At 36.9% G+C, this 22,150-nt stretch overlaps 1 protein-coding gene across 1 annotated transcript in view; it reads right to left on the minus strand.

The window, feature by feature from the left end:
• Positions 1-325: 325 nt before the first annotated feature.
• LOC115993817 (legumin B-like) overlaps positions 326-22,150 on the minus strand; it is a 29,789-nt gene continuing 7,964 nt past the window's right edge. Inside the window, exons 6-8 of the mRNA XM_031117796.1 lie at positions 21,567-21,568; positions 16,678-16,682; positions 326-337 (exon numbers count right to left, since the gene is read on the minus strand). The gene's annotated coding sequence lies outside the window, so the exon portion shown is untranslated. The remainder of the gene's footprint in view (positions 338-16,677; positions 16,683-21,566; positions 21,569-22,150) is intronic.

Raw genomic sequence — 22,150 nt, forward strand, 5'->3', positions numbered from 1 at the left:
GTATAGGATGAGATTTCGTCATGAGGTAAACTGTATGAGCTAAAAAATAATGTCGTAGTCATTGTGCATCATATATGAGAGAGAGACAAGCCTTTTCAGCTTTTAAATATCGAGTCTCAGCATCCTTCAACATCCGGCTGACATAGTAAATTGGCTGATCAGCCCCCTTTTGATCTTCTTGGGCTATTAATGCTCCTATTGGCTCACTGTTGATGGGCAAATAGAGCTTATGGGACTTTCCTAATGTGGGTGCACATACGGTTGGTTACTTGGTCATGAATTGCTGCAATTGAGAGAAAGCTTGCTGGCATCTCTGATTCTAGCAGTAAGGCCTTCCCTTCTTCAGCAAGGGGTGAAGGTAGTAGTGAGAGCGGCGAGACCAGGAATGAACCTCCAGATGTATGAAAGCTTACCAAGGAAGCTTTTAAGCTCCTTGACTATAATAAGGGGCTTTATGGTAGCTATATCTTGTGCCTTACTAGGATCAACATCTATCCCTCGTTGGTGAACAAGGAAACCCAAAAACTTTCTAGCAGAAAAACCAAAAGCACATTTAAGGGGATTCATACGAAGCTTGTAAAGGCAGCAGCTTTCAAAGACTCTCCTTAAGACATAAAAATGATTTTCCCTTGCTTTTGACTTCACCATAATGTCATCCACATAGTCTTCAATTTCTGTGCATCATATCATGAAAGATTGCGGTTATGGCCCTTAGGTAAGTGGAACTGGCGTTCTTGAGGCCAAAGGGCATAACGGTATAGTAGAAATTCCCAATGGGGGTTCGGAAGGCAATCTTGGCCGCATCCTTAGGTGACACCCTAATTTGGTTGTAGTCGCTAAAGCCATCCATAAATGAGAACATAGTATGTCCTGCAGCCGAGTCAATTAGCATGTCCATGTTTGGAAGTGGAAATTCATCTTTTGGGCATGCTTTATTGAGATTTCAAAAATCAACACAACATCTTATTTGCCCATTCTTTTTCTTGATAGGCACTATGTTTGATAGCCATTTCGGGTGCTCAATGGGCCTAATGAAACCAGCTGCAAGGAGTTTCTGCACTTCCTTGATGATTTGAGCTTCAATATCCGGATGGAAGGTTCGCATGGGTTGTATTACCGGCTTCACACTTGGTTCAACATTAAGAGCATGTGCCACTAAATTGGGATCTAGGCCAAGCATTTCATTGTATTCCCAAGCGAAGACATTAGCATATTCCTTTAAAAGTGCGATAAGTTGGGTTTCATCCAGCTGTGATAGATTTGCATTAATTGAGGTTGTTCGTGGAACATTAGGGTCATTACTAAGATCGACAACTTCCAACTCCATATCAGCTGGTAAGGACAGATTGGGTGTCGGTAATAACTTTTCACACAATTCAGCAATGTTGTCAAAAGAATGCTCCGCTGGAGTTTCTGTTTCAGCAATGTTGTTAAGAGAATGCTCCACTGGAGCTGTTGTTTCTCGAGTGCACCAGCAAGTTGGTGTTGTATTGGCTTCATTTAGTCCTGTACCTTTTTGTTTGAGACAGCTAGGCCTTGCGTATCGTCATAATCAATAACCAAGACGCCTAGCCGGTAGTTGGACTTGCACATACGTTAGATGTGACCCACTGCTAGATGCTTCCTTACGCTCTCTCTTCTTTTTCTTTTGATCAAGGATCCCCCTCAGATCCATCTCAGGTTCTTCCTCAATAACCTCCCAATCAGGCAGTGGGGTCCCAATAGGCTTTGATGTGGCATCTTCCCTACACTGAGTGAATTCATCATAAAAATTTGCTTCAAAATAATGGGCTTTAGACAAGTCAAACGGAGTATGGTTGGCTGGGATGCGTATGGGCTTGTCGTTGAACCTCCCTTTAACACATTGGTGATATGTGGATGGGACTAACTTGTGTTTATGGAGCCAAGGCCGCCCAAGCAAGGCATGGTATGATACGGTTGAATCGATCACATGAAACCTTGTAAGTGTCACAATAGGTCCTACTCTAAGGACAAATTGTATGCTCCCAATGGTATACTCCTGCATCCTAACAAAACCATCCACTTCTATGGGAGTGCCAGTGACTCGATTAAGAGAGATTTCAGCTGCTTTAAGTGTACTAGTTGGGATGAGATTCAAGGATGCACTAGTATCAACTAATGCCCTCCGTATGTGGACATCGTTGATTTAAGCTGCGACATATAAGGGTCTGCTATGATCAGGGTGTTGCACTTCCATGTCTTCATCAGTAAAGGTGATGGCATTAGTAGTTTCTAAGAAAACTTTGCTGGCATGAGCTTCAGCGGTAAGGCAGTATGTACCGGAGTCAGTGGCAATGAATACTAGTGCTTTGGTTGCTGCCTTCCTTACTTCTTCATTGAATCCAAGTTGATTGAACAAGGCACAAAAGGCTGGGCTCCTTTGAAATGTTGAGACGGTTGCGGGTAGTAGTTCCTTGCTGTTACTCATATCATCCTCAATATTCCCTGCATGAATCACCACTACTACTGTAGCCTTCCCTCTGTAATGTTGTCGCAGCGAGTTTCGCTAGACCTCCTGCTCTTAGGTTAAATCAAGGGTCCCGTCTGCGATTTTTTTATGAAACATCCTCTGAAGAGCCCTACAATCTCTGGTCTTATGATGCACATACTAATGATAGTTACAATAATAAGGGCTTTGCTTATCTTCCTTAGTAGGCTCTCAGCTTGGCTTGATGACACTAAGGACTCTATTTGCTACCCACTTCTCAACTATCACCTTGATTTCTTTGTCAGTACATGGAATGGGAGGCAGCTCTTGTTGTTTTGCACCATCATCCCTCTTGTGTTTCACCCCTGCCGCCGATTCTCCACTAGAGATAGCAAGATCTTGAGGAGGGCTTCTTTTTTCTGCTCTAGGCTTATCAGTGACAGATGGCTTAACTAATAGGGCTATCTTGTGAGCTTTTTGGAGTAGTTGGGCAAATTGATGAATGTCAAGGTTCTCCAAGTTAACTAACAATGATAAGTTTTCCAAATATATACATATATATATATATGTATACACAAATATATATATATATATATAAATATAAATATAAATAAACAAACGTATATGTATATAGCAATGATGACAACAACAACAACAACAATAATAATAGCAATAATAACAATAATAACAAAAGCACTCGCACGTGCAAATATTTTTCTTTTCAAAAAATATTGTAAGAATCTGATCACACGTGACTCAGGGGGCTGAAAAAAATGTTGAGGGAGAAATAGATGCCTCTAAATAAAATGTTGGGAAGCCAAGCCAAAACTCGACTATGGGCTCTTGAGATGGTACCCAAAGGCTTTCGGTGTGATGACAAGCCTATCCAAGCAAGAAACAAAGGCTGCACTTGATAAAACAGCAACAAAGCCCAATGAAAATACTTTACAATACTTAACTAATATGTTAGTGGTCCTGTTCTGATAGTACAAGGGAAATGAATTCTCCAACGATAAGGGTGAAATTACACTTAAGTCCAGAAAGATAAATTCTCCAACAGTAAGGGTGAAATTACATAGTCCAGAAGTCAATGATTAAATAAATTTAGGAAAGTTTTAACTCCTGGGGGTCCTTGTATGTCTCAGTCAGGGGAATTTATTGTACTTTCGGCCATCATTACATCAATGTGAGGGAAGAGTTCAATTGTTACAAATACATTATATCCTTCAATAGTAAAACAAAAAGTAAAATTAAAGGTTCCATGGGAAGAAGAAAAGGATTAATTGGCATGGTGTGAAGGGAGAGAGGGATCTCGGCTCAATACAGTAAGTATTAAACTAAGATTTTGGTGAGTGTGTGTTCATAAGGCATGAATGAGGTAATGTGGGCTATTTTGAATGAGTGGGATAGGATTAATACTGAGGTTAAGGCTTTAGTGAGTAATGGGCTGTTTGTGACTAATTGGGAGACATTTATGAGCTGTGATTGTGTAAAAGGGGGAAAAGAATATTTGAGGTTAGGTGAGTGTGGTCTAAGGGGAATGAGTGGTGAGCTTAAGGAGAGCTAAACCACAAGCAAAAATGGCAAACAAATCAAGTTTCAGAGGGAGTAGCTGTTTGTTTGTGGGCTGAGGTGCTTATGTTTTTATAATGGAGTTTTAGAGAAGCATTAATTAACAAGAATCCAAAAAACGTAGGACTAATCAGAGGCAGGGAATCAAGGCTAATCTTCCTAGGATTTGGCTAGAAGTAGGAGATTTATTTTAGGGGCTGCCTTGCTTCTTTGGGTAATATATGACACATGATGGGATTTTGGAGTGTTTTGCATTAAATGCTAGGATTTTTGGGACTGAGTTTAACCAATGGGATTAAGGCATGTATCAAGAATGAATCCTGTTGTTGCAACTGAGATTTGGACTCCAAGAAGTAGGATTCAACACCCCAAGCTAGGTGCCAAATTCTAAATCCACTTTAGGGGGTTTCGCTGGAGATCCCTTTATGCCCTCAAAACCACATGTTCCCAATTTTTTCCCTTTTGGATTCATGGGCTTGACACATGAATCATGTCTTGAACATTTTTGACATTTATAGCATCAATTTGTTAAGGTTTGGATAACTTGGTTTCAGCTCCCTTTCTGCTAGAGGTAAAATCTTGAGGAAGATGATGGAGTTCCATCACCCTTTAGACTTTAGCTGATATCACAACCCTCGAGCACTGTTCACGTTAAGTAGAAGGTGACAGAAAGCTGATGGGATAGCCCCTAGTTCATCCTCAAAGACTTAGTCTCTTGTAGGGGCCTTCAGCTGTACTTTGGTCAGGGATAAACAAGGGCTGGTTATCCACTTTCAATCCTTTACCTCTTGCTGTGGTCTTTTGGATTGAGCTTGCTCACATGGGCTAGTTCCTTTGGGCTGGGTTGTGTGCATCCTACAAAATGGACATCAACAACACATGCTGCCACGGGTTTTCATTCCTCATGGTCTTTTATTAGTAAATATATTTGGGTTTTTCATAGATACTTGCAATGGGCCTTTGGACAATTATTTGTGATGTTTGAAACAGTAGGACAAGTTTCAAAATACCTTTGTAAATAATATTTACTATGATGAATTTCATATCGTAAATGTGATGCTCCAATTTGATTGATTGTTTGATGTGTGTGGGTGTGTGATGAGTCCCACATCGGGTATTTACTGGGTTGAACTGGGCTTTATTAACAACTGCAAGGAGCCTCAATTGTGACTAGTCCTTTTGAGGTATAGCGCAGATGTGGCTAGCGCTTTTCCTTGGGTCGTTACAGTAAATAATGTTCATGGTTTCTAAGAATCCATCATAATTTAAATGATAAGCTTGTGGGATTGAATATTTACGTTGAAGGTATATATTATGGATGTTGTGATGCAAATGATGACCATGTATTTCATGGGTTTATAATATGAGAACATAATCTTCAAGACAACTCCCTATGAGCTTTTATAAGACGATTGCCATGGTTTTTGCCATAGTAATATTTAAGCAATAATTATACCATGATATTTTTTCTTTGCCAAGCGTTAATAATCTTGGGCTTTTTGATAAAATAGTGCCAACGTAAATTAGGCTTTCGATATTTCCAGCGAGAACTAGGCTTTTGATATTGTCAATGAAAATTGGGCTTTTGATATTGCCAATGGGAATTGGGCTTTTTGACGAATAATTTGCCATGGGTTTGAATCATGGGCTTTTATCATGGAGTTGAATCCCATTGGAAAAATAGTATTGCCATGAATTTGAATTGTGGGTTTTTTTCGAATATTTTCTAAGTATAAAATTTTGGGCTTTAGAAAGGATTAGATTTTATCTCGCTCAATAAATAATTCGGGCTTTATGAGGTCCCATAGTGTTTTGCATTTGTAGCCCAATTTTGTGATAGAAAGGAGAAAAGTTGTGGGCTAGCATAGTGATAGTAAAAAAAAAAATATTTAGGCATGCCCAATAATTTGTTTGTGACATTTGAAAAGAAATAAATAGGTGTTATTTAAATAATATTAGGTGTAAAGAAATGTACCTCAACACCTACTTCAGGGAGTTCTACTGGAGATCTTTTTATGCCCTCCAAACCACATTTCCCTATATTTCCCCTTTAGGAATTCATGGGCTTAGTTCATGAATTAGTTTTAGACATTTTTAGTACTAAAGAAACTAGTTTGTTGAAGTTTGGATTATTTGGTCATGGTTTCCTCTAGCAGTAACTGAAACTTAGGAAGGAAGAATGACATTTATTGCATTTCAGCATTTTGGTGTCAGCCTAACCCCTTAGTACTGTTCACATCAGAATTGGCAGTGGCAGAGAGGTTGATGGGACAGGTGGCTAGCTCCTAATTTGGTTTGGGAGCTTAATTGCTTCTTGAGGTGATCTCCAGCAGAAGGCAGAACTGAATGGAGTTCTCCAGCTAGGTCAGTTTGCACACATGGGCTGTTTTGGCTGAGACTTTATGTTAGGCTTGACCATGAGAGCTGAGTACTTTGGTGAGCCTCTAACTAGGTGGTTCTTTCCACTTGGGCCTATCCTTTTGCTTTCTGATTGTGAGCCTTACAAAATGGACAAAGCTACAATATATTGCCATGGATTTTTATTCCATATGGGCTTTAGTCATTAGTAAAAATGAAATGTATTCATGAGCTTTAATAAATATTTATGATAGGTTTTTGGGTATTAATTTTCATGGGATTTAAATAACAATTTGTATAGTTTCTCATAATTTTTGCCATGGATTATTTTGTAAATGGCATTTTCTTTGGGGCTTTTAAATAGTAACCTCCAATGTTTCTTATGAATAATATTTACCATTGGTTTTAATAAATGCAATATTCATGGGTTTCAAATAAAATATGGTAACAACCACTATTATGGAATAATGTGATATACTCATGGGTTTTCTATAGATAATCATAATGGGCTTGTAGGATAAATAATTACCATGAGTTTCGGAAATAAATATTATGAATGTTGTGATATAAGATAAATAGTGACCATGGGTTCTTATTATATAAATTCCATGGTTTTATAATATGGTCTGAAATAAATAAATGTCATGGTTTTAAGATAAATAATCATAACTTTCCATGGGCTTTTATAAGATAATTGCCATGGGTTTTGAGAATAGATGATTGCCATAGATTCCGGGCTTATAATATATAGTAATGTTTAAGAACTTAAAAACATTTTTCATCATTGGGCTTTTAAGCGAAATACTTATGATATAGTATTTTGCCAAGTATTAATAACCTTGGGCTTTTGATAAAATAGTGCCAAGTAATTAGCTTGGGTTTTTAATAGTGCTAACGTAAATTGGACTTTTGATGTTGTCAATGAGAATTGGGTTTTTGATATTGCCAATGTGAATTGAACTATTTAATATTGCCAATGAGAATTGGACTTTTGATATTGCCAATGAGAATTGAGTTTTAAATATTGCCAATGAGAATTGGACTTTAAATATTGCCAGTGAGAACTAGACTTTTTTGATATTGCTAGTAAGAACTGAGCTTTTGATAAATAAATTGCCATGGGTTTAAATCATGGGCTTTGATCATGGATTTGAATTCCATTGATAAAATTGCCGTGGGTTTAAACCATAGGCTTTGATTATGGATTTGAATTCCATTGATAAAATTGTTTTGCCATGAACTTGAATCATGGGCTTTTTAAATATTGCCAAGCATAAGTATTCTTGGACTTTAAATAGAATGGGATGTGTGCATTAGGCTCGTAGGGTTGGTTTTGGGTTTAGCTAAATAATGATAATAAAATTGGATAAAATATATGTTTTTTGGGCTTTTTTGTGATAGTTTATATCATGACCCAATTTAAAAAATAAGATATGAAATATTTGTGGTCAACATAATAATAGGGCAAAAAGTATTTGTGAAAGCCCAATAACTTATTAGTGGTGTTTGAAAATAAATAGGTGGTACTTAAATAAAATTAGGTGTAAAAAAAAAATGTACCCTAATAGTCACCAAAAAAATTAAATTATACAAAATCTAATGAAGAAATAACTTGGATGTATGTCACAAAAAAAAAAAAAAAAAAAAAAAGCGCAAATACATGAAGTATTATTGTTTTTAAAAGAGGTTAAGGATTATATTTGGGGGGCCAAAATTATTTATGAAGTAATGCTCTGTTCATAACATTTTCATAAAAATCTTATGCGATCAGTTGTTATATATTGATGGATAAAAAAGTGATGTTAGTATTAGGCTCAAATTAAAATTAATAACAACTTACCACAATATTATTTCTCAAGTTAGAAGTTGCAATTTGTAGTGAAATTATTGTGAAAATATTGTGAATGCAACATTACTTTTATTTTTGTTGAACATAAATTCTTGTAATTCTCAAGTCAAAGTGTTCAATATTATTACTAGGTTGGTCAAAATATGTTATTTTAGTATATAATATATATAAAAAATTTTGGCAAGTGTGGGTGGTGGGTGGTCAGGTGACCACCCTAAAATATATGTGGAGCCGCCACTAGGGATTGGTCAATTTCAATTTCAAAAATTTCTAATCAATCGAGATGCACTTATGATTACAAAATTTATTGTAATGAGAAATTTGAAGATGGTTTCCTATTAATTTTTTAGGCCTTGGCATTTCATGAACTTCATATATATATATATATATATATATATATATATATATATTTTTTTTTTGTGGGAGGACGAGAATCCGAGGACAGGGTTAAAAGAGAGAGGTCCAATATTAGAAAAATAGATCTTGGAAGATACTGACAGCGTCCCCTCAGGAAAAATATAAATAACACATCGTAAGCCTAGGGAAACTATAATACCCGAGGACCCCAAGGATACTCTTATGTCTTCGGAAGATCCAAGGACCAGTTCTGAAGACCATCGGGCATAAATTGAGGAAGAATGCAGATAAGGCACCCAACACCTTCACATTCAATGCTCTGAACTCACTTAGATGGCCGTATTAATAAGGAAATGACCCTTGAACAATGTCATCACAGCACACAACCTGGTGTAGAAGCCTTCCACTGAAGTCCTGATGGAACAAGTATTAAGGGAAACAAACCTAAACCCTCAAAGTGGAAGGTTGAGATACAACCTAGGAGGCTATATAAGGCGGAAAGACCTTTGTAAAAAGGGGATGAAAGATTAGGGAAGAAAGAAGAACATAAGAGTGTAATTGTAAGCCAAGAACAAGTGTAATCAACACCTTGGATCAAACCCGAAGAACATAATATAAGTCTCCCGAGGCTATTTTGACCAACTTTTATCTTATACTCTTATGCTTAGTGTTGACCCTTTCAGTTTTAGTTAATCAAACATATTTAAATAAAGGTATCAAAGGTTGATTAGCATCCCACCTCTATAAATTAACTGTGTGAGGAAAAAAGCAAGTTTGACTTATTTTTGCTCTCCAAAATTGGCGCCGTTTGTAGGAATCTCACCTAGATACCCTTAGGTAAAAGCCATCTTGTTATGGCCAACTCTAGAAGAAGTGGTTCCTTGGAGTCTGTTGGGTCCCAGTGAAGGGACCAATTTGTGAATCTTGAACGAAGAAAGGACCGTGATATGGCCCACACCCGCAATGAAAGAGCTCCATCTGTGCATTCCGAGTATACCAAACAGCACCATGCCAATCATAACTCGCATGATGAGGAGGTATATAACCTTAAGAGGAAAGTGAATTGGTTACGCCGATGCCTCTATCGTAAGACACGGATAAAGGAGGAGAGGACTCCCACCCCAAGCTAGAGTTTTAGCTCTGAGGAGGATATAAGTTACCGATGAAGAAGCATAACTCCATTTAGTGAATCTTTCACATCATCATCCCGATACACTTCTGGTGAGAAGCACTATCATAAGAGGTCTAGGACCCCAACGCGAAGAAGCATGGTAAATGATACCATGGGAAAGGCTTTCCTTCAAATATCACGCTCACCCTTCACTAGACGCATTGAGCAGGCTGAGCTCCCTCGCTGCTTCAGTCAGCCCACTTTTACAATATATAATGGCAAGACGGATCCTATTAAGCATGTGAGCCACTTTAATCAGAGGATGGCCATCCATTCTAAGAACAAGGCATTGATGTATAAAGTCTTTCCCTCGAGTCTCGGCCCTGTTACCATGAGGTGGTTTGATGGTTTAGAGGAGGGATCCATAGGCTCTTTTAAGGAGCTAATAAGGGCATTTGGAGCAAGGTTTGTGACATGTAGTTGAGTCCCGAGACCTTTAGACTCTTTGCTCTCAATGTCTATGAGAGAGGGAGAGACCCTCAAGAACTATTCCGATAGATACTGGGAGTTTTACAATGAAACTGATGGGAATTTTGAAGATGTAGCTATCAGAACCTTTAAGGTGGGTCTCCCTACACACTCAGACCTTTGGAAGCCCCTTACCATGAAATCTCCTCGGAGCATGCACCAGTTAATGGACCGAATTGAAGAGCACAAAAAGGTTGAGGAAAATCAAAATTAAAGTAAGGCGAAGGCTAAAGTTTTTACACCAGATCGAAGAGATAACCAGGCTAACCGGTACACTCCATCCCATTCGAGGAGAGAGTTTTTTGTTCAAGCAAACCGCAACCCCACTGGACCTTAAATGGTGAATTCGGTGTTTAAGGAGTTGATCTACCAAGTGCTGGAAAAGATTAATAATGAGCCATATTTTAAATGGCCCAACAGAATGGGAGGAGACTCCACCAAAAGGAATCAAAATATATATTGTCAGTACCATCAGGACCGAGGTCATACTACGGAGGATTGCAGGACATTACAGCTCTTCCTTGATCAGTTGGTCAAAGTTGGGAAGCTGAAGCAATTTTTGCACTAGCCTGCCACTCAAGGAGAACAGCCCACGACAGGGTCCTAGAGGAGCAACGTTCCTCAATCTTCCCTTGGAACAATCAATGTCATTTTTGTGGCACCAAGAAAAGATCCCAGCTTTGTTAGCGGGGTGATGATGATATCTCCATAGTCAAAGGTGAATGAGAAAGGTGGGCTACTTAAAAAATTCAAGTTGCAGGACTAGCCAATCCTAGGGTTCTCCGAGGCTGATAAGGAGGGAACGATTCAGCCCTATGACGATGCACTCATAGTAACCTTGCGAATCGTGGGATTCGATGTCAAATAGGGTAATGATTGATCAGGAAAGTGGGGCCGAGATCATGTATCCGGACTTGTACAAAGGCTTAGGACTCAAGCCCGAAGACCTTAGTAAATATGACACCACCTTGGTTGGATTTGATGGAAAGACCATTGTTCCTAGGGGCATGATTAAGTTACCTGTTCAAACAGGAAAGTAGGTGGTGAACATGGACTTCATTGTGGTGGAGGCTTATTCATCCTATACGGCTATCCTAGCAAGGCCATGGCTCCATGCCATGGGGGCTGTATATTCAACTCTACATGTAAAGTTAAAGTATCCTACCAAGGAAGGTGTTGGTGAGTTGTTAGGAAGCCGGCAGTAGCCAGGTAGTGTATGGTGGCAGAAATCAGGCACCAAGCATCTGAAATTGGTTCCTCGAAGTTAACTCCTACCTGATAGCAATCAGTGCCCGCCCTACCAGCCCCTCGGATTCCTCAGTATCATGTGAAGGATTGGATAAGATTTTCATCCGAGAAGACGAGGAGAGGTACTTCCAATTTGGGATCGAGCTCCCACTAGACGTGAAAGAGGAATTAGTGAACTTTTTGAGGAGAAACCTAGATGTTTTCACTTGGAATGCATACGAAGCCCCTAGAGTTGATCTAGAACTCATATGCCATAATCTGAATGTAAACCCAAGAGTAATCCCAAGGAAACAACAACCTCGGCGGTCTTTCAAGGAACACGCCGATGCGGTTAAGAAGGAGGTCCGCAAGCTTAAGTAGGTTGGGACTATCAAAGAGGTGTTTTACCCAGAGTGGTTGGCTAACATAGTAGTTGTCAAGAAAAAATCCGGGAAATGGAGAGTGTGTATTGATTTCACAGATCTTAACAAAGCATGCCCCAAAGACGCATTCCCTATTTTGAGGATAGACCAACTTGTTGATGCAACATTTGGCCACCCTAGAACGAGCTTCCTTGACGCTTTCCAAGGTTATCATCAGATCCCGTTGGCACTATCAGATCAAGAGAAAAACTACCTTCCTTACCCTAACAGGGAATTACCATTATCGGGTAATGCCCTTCGACTTGAAGAATGCTGGATCTGCATACCAAAGAATGGTGACGAGGATGTTTGAAGATCAGTTGGGTAAAAATGTAGAGGCCTACATCAATGATATGGTGGTGAAAAGTAAGAAGGTGTCGGAGAATGTGACTAATCTAGATGAAGTTTTTACAGTCCTAAGGAAGCATAGGCTTCACTTGAACGCTTCCAAATGTTTCTTCGGTGTAGGATCTCCATATTTTCTTGACCTTAGGTAAGTATGTCTTGTACTCATTCAAAAAAAAAAAAAAAAATTTGCATGCATGAACTATGTTTGGACCTAATCCTTCCACCAAGGGGTATGTAGGCAATCTCCCCCGAGATTCTGTCCACATTTTGATCCACTACATGTCAGTCCACATTTTGATCTACATTCACCACGGTTAAATATTGATTGCAAATTTTGGTGTCTTTTTTCATACATTGAAATTTGCTTTTCAAGCTTAATCAATGAAGGGCATTCTGTTGACACCCCATTTTGAAACCTTCATTAACTTCACATGGAGGGTAAAAGGGTAATTTCACCTTGGAAATAAGCACCTTAATTGTGGTCATTAATCCTTAATTTCATTTCATCAAAATGACCTTGATGTTATAAAGATCAAATCGATTGATCATAAGCCCTAATCGGACCATTAGATTGAAAGTTATCATCAAATCAAGTTTTAATGGCCGAGATGCGCTATCACAAATTGAGTCTGACTATATGTGATTATGAAAAAATATTTCCAATTGGTTATAAATATAATCAATATGAGATTAATGACGTGTCATAATTTGATTGGCTAGGACTACATTTTATGATAAGGTTGCACACTTAATTAATCTGTGAATGAGATTAATTTTCCTAGAAACTAGACATTCGGAGTTTCAATTTGAGCACAAGGATGAGACAATTCTGATCAGAATTGAGTAAGATATGATTTTTTGAATTTAGCTCTTCAGGTTGTTACAATAGCTACGAGAAAACTGAATTTTACTTGCTCATCACTCCCACCAATCTCTACATTTAAGGTCTAGGTTCATGATTCTTTTGATCCTTTGTCAACCCTCATTAAAATGGCCTTCTATTCATATTTTCTTCACTACTACTATATAAAACCCCTTCTCGTCCATTTCAAGACACAAAAAACCCCATATTTTCTCCTCCCTTGAGTTCTATTGAAGTAGAGTAGTCTTGTCATATCTTGGTCTTCCTAAGACTTAAAGTATTAAGTGAGACTCACTCTCCCTCTCCTAGCTTCTTTTCTACTCCACCCTTAGGACCTCTATCAAGAGTCTCCTCCTCCACCGTGTGGATCTTGCATGTAGGTATAATCCCTTTCTCTAACTTGTTTTTCATATTATTATGATGAGATTAGGATTAGAGCATGCTAGTGTTTATTTAAATTCCTTGAATATGTTTAAATGTTTATATGCATTCTTCACATGTTCTTGGTTGTTCCACATCAAAAATATGGAAACATGTTTGTTTCATAATTATCTCAAATCCTTGAATCTAGGATATTACCATCCATACACATTCACTAGAATTTATTTTCCAATCCAAATGCAAAGCTTAATAAATTGAATTAGGGTTTATCACATGCACACACATTAAATTCAACATGCAAATTGATTGATAACATATTGGATGATATGATATGAATGTTGGCTACCATAATCTAGAAGACCGGTTTCATCGGGAAAGATAGGTGTTTATCCATGTAATTTTCAATTTCTAGATTGTAACTAGGAAACAAAACCATGTACTTTATCTTAGATTGTATCTATGACCAAAACCATGTAATTTCTTTTGATCAATGTAAATTCATTTGCAAATTAATAAAATAAGGAATTTTTCAATTTTGGTTTTCTTATTTATTCCAATAATTAAATAAGTGGCAACTCCATTGTAAAACCCTTAATCTAAAGGGGAAAATATAATCAGTTGAACCTCCATTTTGAGAGGCAATAACACGACTCCACCCATTCACATGGGTTTGGCCCAACACAAAACACCAAAAACGGGCCGAGGGCGTAGTCTATCTCAGTGGTGACTCCACTAGAGATATTAAGGGCTAAGCTTTAATTAGGTTATAGTGGCCAACCATGTCATTGTTTGTTTATTACTCTTTTGTATATAATATGTCTAATATGTCATTCTATTGCATGTCATGCATCATTTGCTTGAATGAAATTTATTTTATTTATGTGTAAGCCCAAAATCCCGGTAGTATTAGCCATGGATTGTGGTCTTCCTAAGACTCATATACCTAGCGGTGAACTTACCACCCACCGCGACAAGGATCATCATGGTTATACCATGGTGCTATATAAGGACAAACTGTATCGTTCGGACCAACGCTCACAAGTTGGGAGGTACGATGTCCTAGCTTTTGGGGACCTTTAACCTACCTTCTACCCATGTTGTAATGACCCATAAAACCTATCTTTAGGTCGGTCCATGTAAATTGCATTTCATTACGCATGTGTTTGGTTGTTGTTTGAACCATGATGACTCAAGTCCAACACTTGAGCCCATCATGATTGTTTGAACCTTGTATGTTGTGAATGAACTCAAGCTCAAAAGCCTATGATTGAACTCTACTTGAAATGGAAGCCCAAATTGTTTCTTGAATGAGTGTAAGCCCAACACTTGAGCCCATCAAAGGTGTATATGCATGATCAACATCGAAGGCCAAAAGCTCAAAAGATGCATGCCTTCCAAGTGTAAGCTCAAGTCATTTCAAGCAAATACCAAAAGATCATAATCAAGGTTCAAGCCTTCCAAGTGTAAGGTCAAGCCATTTCAAGCAAATACCAAAAGATCATAGTCAAGGTTCAAGCCTACCAAGTCTCAAGAATCCTCAATGGACCAAGAAGAAGCAAGCAGCCCAACTGTGCCTTACTCCACATTAGGTTTGCAATATCATGGTTAAGCTTAAAGTTTGTTTGTTCCATATTTCTATGATTCTTTGATTCTAAAATTTTATGTATCATTTGATGTACTTTCTTCATGTATATATATTTAAAAAAAAAAAAAAATTCTTTGACCTAGGGGCATTGAACTTCCTAGTGACTTCTCAAAAAGACCCAATTTTTTTCTTTCAAGGATTCGAGATTAAAATATATATAAATAAATAAATAAATAAATATATATATATATATATATATATATATATATATCCTTTTCAAAATGGCACATGAGGATCCATTGGACAAAACTTTTTCTAAATCTTGATGTTTAAAGGCTTGAGCAATCAACTTGTACCAAGGAACGATTAATTTCATTTGATCCATGTAAAGACTTTTGCTACTTGACTTAGAATATGAGAAGAAGGTTGTAAAAGGAAATCAAAAAGAATCCATCCATTGGAAAATCCCAAGAATCCATGCATTCGATCCAATTTTCAAAAGTCTTTTGTTTCACGACATTAGAGCATTCATACTTTTTCTTTTAAGATGAATTTATTTAAAGAGCTTGAGTCACTGTGCCTACAAGCTAGCATTAGTAAGGATTGGAGGCTATCTTTGGTTAAACCAAAATATTTCATATTACCTAGAATGTTCATTATCCATTGTTAGCTCATTTGAGCCTTCAAACATGTAGCCTTTTTTGCATGAACCCACTAAAATCTAAACTTAGGGTGGGAAAAATCAAGTTATGCATACTTAAATCTCATGTTGAGGAGGACTCAACTTTGTAGCTTTGAAGCTAATTGATAAAGCTCTCCTAGAAGACATTGAAAGAAAAGTAGAGAATTCATTAAGCTAACGATAAGAGATTATCAAAGAAAAATGAGGTTTCACTCAATCAAGGAAAGAGAAATGAAATTCCATCAATGTGAGAGGGAAAAAAAAAAGCGTGCATCAAGTTTGAAGAGCCTAAAATTCATCATGCCAAGAGGAATACAATATTCTTCTAAAAGAGAGATCATCAAAAAAAGGAAAAGATTCATCAAGCATAGAAATGTGCAAGTGCATCGAGGTAAGAAAGAAGTCTAGAGAGTGCATCAAAATGACTTAAGCTAAGAAAAATAAGGAAGGCAAAAGATCCCCAAAAGTTCATTCAATCAAGAGATGAAAGACAGAGAAAAAAAAAATGCCCTCTAGGCTGAAAACCCAAATGGGCAATTTAGGCAAAAGCTAGGGCTAAATATATATATATATATATATATATATATATTTATATATATAAAAGAGAGAAGGAAAAAGAAAAGAAGAGAAAGCCCGCTAAGTTGAAAACCTAAAAGGATGGCCTGGACAAAATTTACGGCCAAAGAAAAGAAAAATCCCACCAAGTTCAAAAATTGAAGATGCAACCTAAAAAGAAGAGGATTTTACAAGATGAAAGTCTAGAGATATAATTCAAGAGAAATCAACATGAAAAAATGTTGATACAAGTGACAATGAAGACTAGTGAGAAGATGACAAGGAAGAAATGGGAAAACTCCTCAAATACGTGATTTCTAGGTAATGCATACTTTAAGGGGAATATTATAGGGGTTTTGAGCATTTTTATCCTTCATTTCATAACTTGAACCCGCCCTACATTACAATCCATGAATAAGACCTCCTTGAAGTCTAGCTAATTGTAGGCACTTCTTAAACTCTAATAGTATTTTCTCTTGAATTAAAAAGGAAAAATGCTTAAGATTTTCAAGCCCCACTAGCTGATATCTCCAAAAAAAATTCAAATACTCAAATCGTCAAATGACTCAAAAGAACTATCAAACTTAGAGCACTCCTCTTGTTAGCACCCAACAATGTGATTCCTAAATATTATCACATTTCATTTCTTGATTGCCTTTGGAGACTTAATTAGACAATGTTCAAAAGAAATAAGCAAATTTGATTACATGAGTTTAATGATCTTGATCCTTCCTAATCAAAGAGATTTGTTTGAATCTTAAACACTTAAATTTTTCAAAATGGTTGTTCAAAGGATCACCACTTATTCATTTCAAAAGAATGAAGAATTTTTCAAAAAAGAAAAAAAAAAAGAAAGAGAATTCTCATTTCCAAAAAAAAAGAAAAGAAAAAATCTTTCTCTTCAAAAATCCAGTCCTCTTGAACTACCTCTTGACTTGATCCTTTATGGGAGAGGTACGTAGGCAGCCTTTCAAAGGCCTGGTCCCAATCACCCAAACAATCATGGGGAACAAATTCAAAACAATGTGACAAAATTATTTGGGGGCACGTTAGGCTAAGCTCATTTGTTCTGTATCAAGCATGCTCAAACTTGGGGCATTGGCTTATTTATATTGTGTGCAAATATGTCATTCTCGCATGAAAGCATGTTTTCTTTTGAGGCATCAATCCATTTTTTTTTTTTTTGCAAGCATGTCCACATTAGGGGCATTGGCCAAAAATATTTTCATGATAACTGGTTTCTAAGAAGCTAGAGAAAGAAAGCCATTTTGCAGGAACCAATGATGGTGGACCATGATCTTCTTTCATATTCCCCAATGGTTGCAACATCAAATGACCTTATCTTCAATCTAAGCATGGAATATGCCCCAAACTAGGGGCATTGGCTAAGTACTTCGAATTCATTTCAATGAAAAATTCCATTGCTAATTGAAATTATTTTTTTACACAAACTAAGCAAGGACTTATCGAGCAATCTGCACCAACTTCAAGCCAAAGTTATTCTCATTCAAAGGACAGGATTTTCAAAAAAAATAAAATAAAATAAAATAAAACTCATCATGAATAAATCTTCATCATTTTTACTCTATCTTCATCTTCATCTTCTTCACTTTTTGATAATGAACAAATATTCATATTTCAAAAAAAAGAAAAAAGAAAAAAAAAAGACAATTTTCTATAAAAAAAAAAAAAAAAAGATTTCAATTTTTCTAAAAAAAAAAGATTTCCATATCTTTCAAAAAAAAAAAAAAAAAAAAAAAAAAAGAGAAGAAAAGAAAAGAGAAAATTTTCAAAAAGCCTTGGGACTAAGGCATTGGGTTCTTAGTTTGCTCTCAAAAATAAATAAATAAATCAAGGTTTTCAATTCTTTCCAAATTTTCAAAAAGCCTTGGGACTAGGGGCATTGGGTTCTTAGTTTTCTTTCAAAAAAAAAAAAAATCAATCAATCAAAATTTTCAATTCTTTCAAAAAAAAATTCAAGATTTTCAAATCTTTCAAAATTTTTTTTTTTTTTCAAAAGTCACAGGAAAAATCTTCATTAAATTCTTCTTCAGGAACCAAGAACAGAAAGTTATGATCCTCTTCCATATTCTCCAGTGGTACAACATCAAGTCAACTATCCACCCTCAGCATTAATTGAAGCATGGAATATGTCCCAAACTAGGGGGATTCGCTAGGTATGCTAAATTCTTTTCAATGAATGACTCTGTTACTAATTGAAAATATTTATTTTGTAGATGTCCAAGATCCAAAACTTTTGGTCCTCTGAAAACATGAGACAAAGCCCATAAATCCTTGGTCCTCTACAAAAATGTCCAAGATCCATAACCTTCGGTCCTTTGAAAACATGAGCCGAAACCCAAAAATCCTTAGTCCTCTGAAAACACGTCCAAGATCCAGAAACTTTGGTCCTTTGAAAACATGAGCCAAAGCCCAAAATTCCTTAGTCCTCTGAAAACATGTCCAAGATCCAAAACCCAGAAATCCTTGGTCCTCTATAAACATGTCCAAGATTCAGAACCTTTGGTCCTTTGAAAACATGTGCCAAAGCCCAAAAATCCTTGGTCCTTTGAAAACGCGAGCCAAGATCCAGAACCTTTGGTCATCTGAAAACATGAGCCAAAGTCAAAAACTCCTTGGTCCTCTGAAAACTTGTCCAAGATCTATAACCTTTGGTCCTCTAAAAACATGAGCCAAAGCCCATAATTCCTTGGTCCTCTGAAAACATGTCCAAGATCCAGAACCTTTGGTCCTCTGAAAACATGAGCCAAAGCCCATAAATCGTTAGTCCTCTGCAAACATGTCCAAGATCCAGAACCTTTGGTCCTCTGAAAACATGAGCCAAAACCCAAAATCCTTGATCCTTTGAAAACATGAGCCAAGATCCAGAACTTTTGGTCCTCTGAAAACATGAGCCAAAGCCCAAAAATCCTTGGTCCTCTGAAAACATGAGCCAAGATCCAAAACCTTTAGTCCTCTGAAAACATGATCCAAATCCCAAAAATCCTTGGTCCTCTAGAAACATGTTTAAGATTCAGAACCTTTGGTCCTCTGAAAACATAAGCCAAAGCCCAAAAATCCTTGTCCTCTGAAAACATGAGCCAAGATTCAGAACTTTTGGTCCTCTAAAAACATGAGCCAAAGCCCAAAATTCCTTTGTCCTCTAAAAACATGAGCCAAGATTCAGAACTTTTGGTTCTCTAAAAACATGAGCCAAAGCCCAAAAACCCTTGGTCCTCTGAAAACATGAGCCAAGATCCAGAACCTTTGATCCTCTGGAAACATGAGCCAAAGCCCAAAAATCCTCGATCCTTTTAAAACATGTTCAAGACCCAGAACCTTTGGTCCTCTAAAACACACGACTAGAATCTCCATATTTTCTTGACCTTAGGTAAGCATGTCTTGTACTCATTCAAAAAAAATTGCATGCATGAACTACGTTTGGACCTGATCCTTCCACCAAGGTGTACGTAGGCAATCTCCCTCGAGTTTCGGTCCACATTTGATGCACTGCATGTCGATCCATATTTTGATTTGCATTCATCATACATTCACCACGGTTAAATACTGATTGCAAATTTTGGTATCTTTTTTCATACATTGACATTTGCTTTTCAAGCTCTGTCAATGAGGGGCATTTTGTTAACACCCCATTTTGCAAGCCGCATTTAAACTCAGATAAAAGGATAATTTCACCTTGGGGCATCTTAATTGTGGCCATTATATATTTAATTTCATTTCATCAAAATGACCTTGATGTTGTAACGATCAAATCAACTAGTCATAAGCCCTAATCGGATCATCAGATTGAAAGTCATCATCAAATCAAGTTTTAATGAATTTGAGATTAATGGCTTGTTATAATTTGATTGGTTAGGACTATATTTTATGGTAAGATTGCACACACTTAATTAATTAGATAGTCAAACATTAATTATTCAATGAGTAATTTGTGCAATTATCTTTTTAATCAGGGTAAATTTGGAACTAATTAAGTCTGAAATAGGAGTTATTGGAGCCTATTAATGTTAATTGGAAACTAATTTGGGACTTATTAATGTTGATTGTGCTGAAATTATTTTCTAACAAATGACCTCTACTCACCATTTCATTGATATCTCTCATAATATTTTGAATCTATGAATGAGGTTAATTTTCCGAAAATTAGACATCTGGGGCTTCACTTTGAGCACAAGAACGAAATAATTCCGATCAGAATTGAGTAAGATATGATTTTTTGAATTTGACTCTGCAGGCTGTTACAGTAGCTATGGGAAAACCAAATTTTGCTTGTTCATCACTCCCACCAATCTCTACATTTAATGCATCAGATTTCCCTAAAGGCTAAAATAAGGTCTAGGTTCATGATTCTTTTTTATCCTTTGTCAATCCTCATTAAATGACCTTCCATTCATATTTTCTCCACCCCTCTCCTCTATTCCAAGATACGAAAAAAAAAAACACCTTTTATGAACCTCTATCAAGAGTCTCCTCTTCCATCATATGAATCTTGCATGCATGTATAATCCCTTTCCCCAACTTGTTTTTCATATTATTATGATGAGATTAGGATTAGAGCATGCTAGTGTTTATTTAAATTTCTTGAATATATTTGAATGTTCTTAAATGTTCATATGCGTAATGCTTTTGGTTGTTCATCACATGTTCATGCATAACACTAACTTTGATCTTAAATCTACATAAAAAATATGAAAAAAAACATGTTTGTTTCATAATTCTCTCAAATTCTTCAATCTAGGATATCACCATCCACACATATTCACTAAAATCTTTTTTTCAATCCAAATGCAAAGCTTAATAAATTGAATTAGGGTTTATCATATGCACACACATTAAGTTCAACATGCAAATTGATTGATAACATATTGGATGATATGATATGAATGATGGCCACCATAATCTAAAAGACCGGTTTCACTGGGCGAGATGGATGCCTAACACCTTCTCATCTTGTAACATAGTCTCCAAACTTAGATGAAGGGTTGATAGATCAATATTTATCCATGTAATTTTCAATTTCTAGATTGTAACTAGGAAACAAAGCCATGTACTTTATCTTAGATTGTATCTAGGACCAAAGCCAAGTAATTTCTAATGATCAATGTAAATTCATTTGCAAATCAATAAAATGAGGAATTTTTCAATTTTGGTTTTCTTATTTATTCCAATAATTAAATAAGTGGCGACCCCATTGTAAAACCCTTTATTTAAAAGGGAAAATATAATCAGTCGAACTTTCATTTTGAGTGGCAATAACACGACTCCACCTATTCACGTGGGTTTGGCCCAACACTAAACACCAAAAACGGGCCGGGGGTGCGGTCTCTCATAGACTTCCAAGGATCATATTGGTAGAAAACCTTGTAACTCCTGCCTATGACAAACAAATGCCGATAGGGGTGAACTTTACATGATTAGGCCCTAGTTGGATGAACCCAATAGTCTTATTTCTCAAGGATGGAACTTTGCCCAAAGATAGAATTGAGGCAAAGAAAACTCACAAAAAAGCGCCAAGGTACTGGCTTTCAAAAGAGCAGAAATTGTATAAACGCTCATATTTAGGACCGTATTTGCTATGTGTCCACCCTGAGGCAGTTGAAACATTGCTGGAAGAGCTTCATGAGGGAGTTTGTGGTAGTCATATAGGGTGTAGGTCCTTGTCACACAAAACTCTAACACAAGGTTACTAATGGCCGAGCATGCAGAAATCCTCCCAAGAGTTTGTTAAAAAGTGTGATCAATGCCAAAGGTATGCCCTGAACATCCATAACCAGGCGGAGTGCTCAATCCCCTGACTAGCCCATGACCCTTTGTGCAATGGGGATTGGATGTCGTTGGTCCGT

This window comes from Quercus lobata, chromosome 6, assembly GCF_001633185.2.
Source record: "Quercus lobata isolate SW786 chromosome 6, ValleyOak3.0 Primary Assembly, whole genome shotgun sequence".
NCBI classification, from domain to species: domain Eukaryota; kingdom Viridiplantae; phylum Streptophyta; class Magnoliopsida; order Fagales; family Fagaceae; genus Quercus; species Quercus lobata.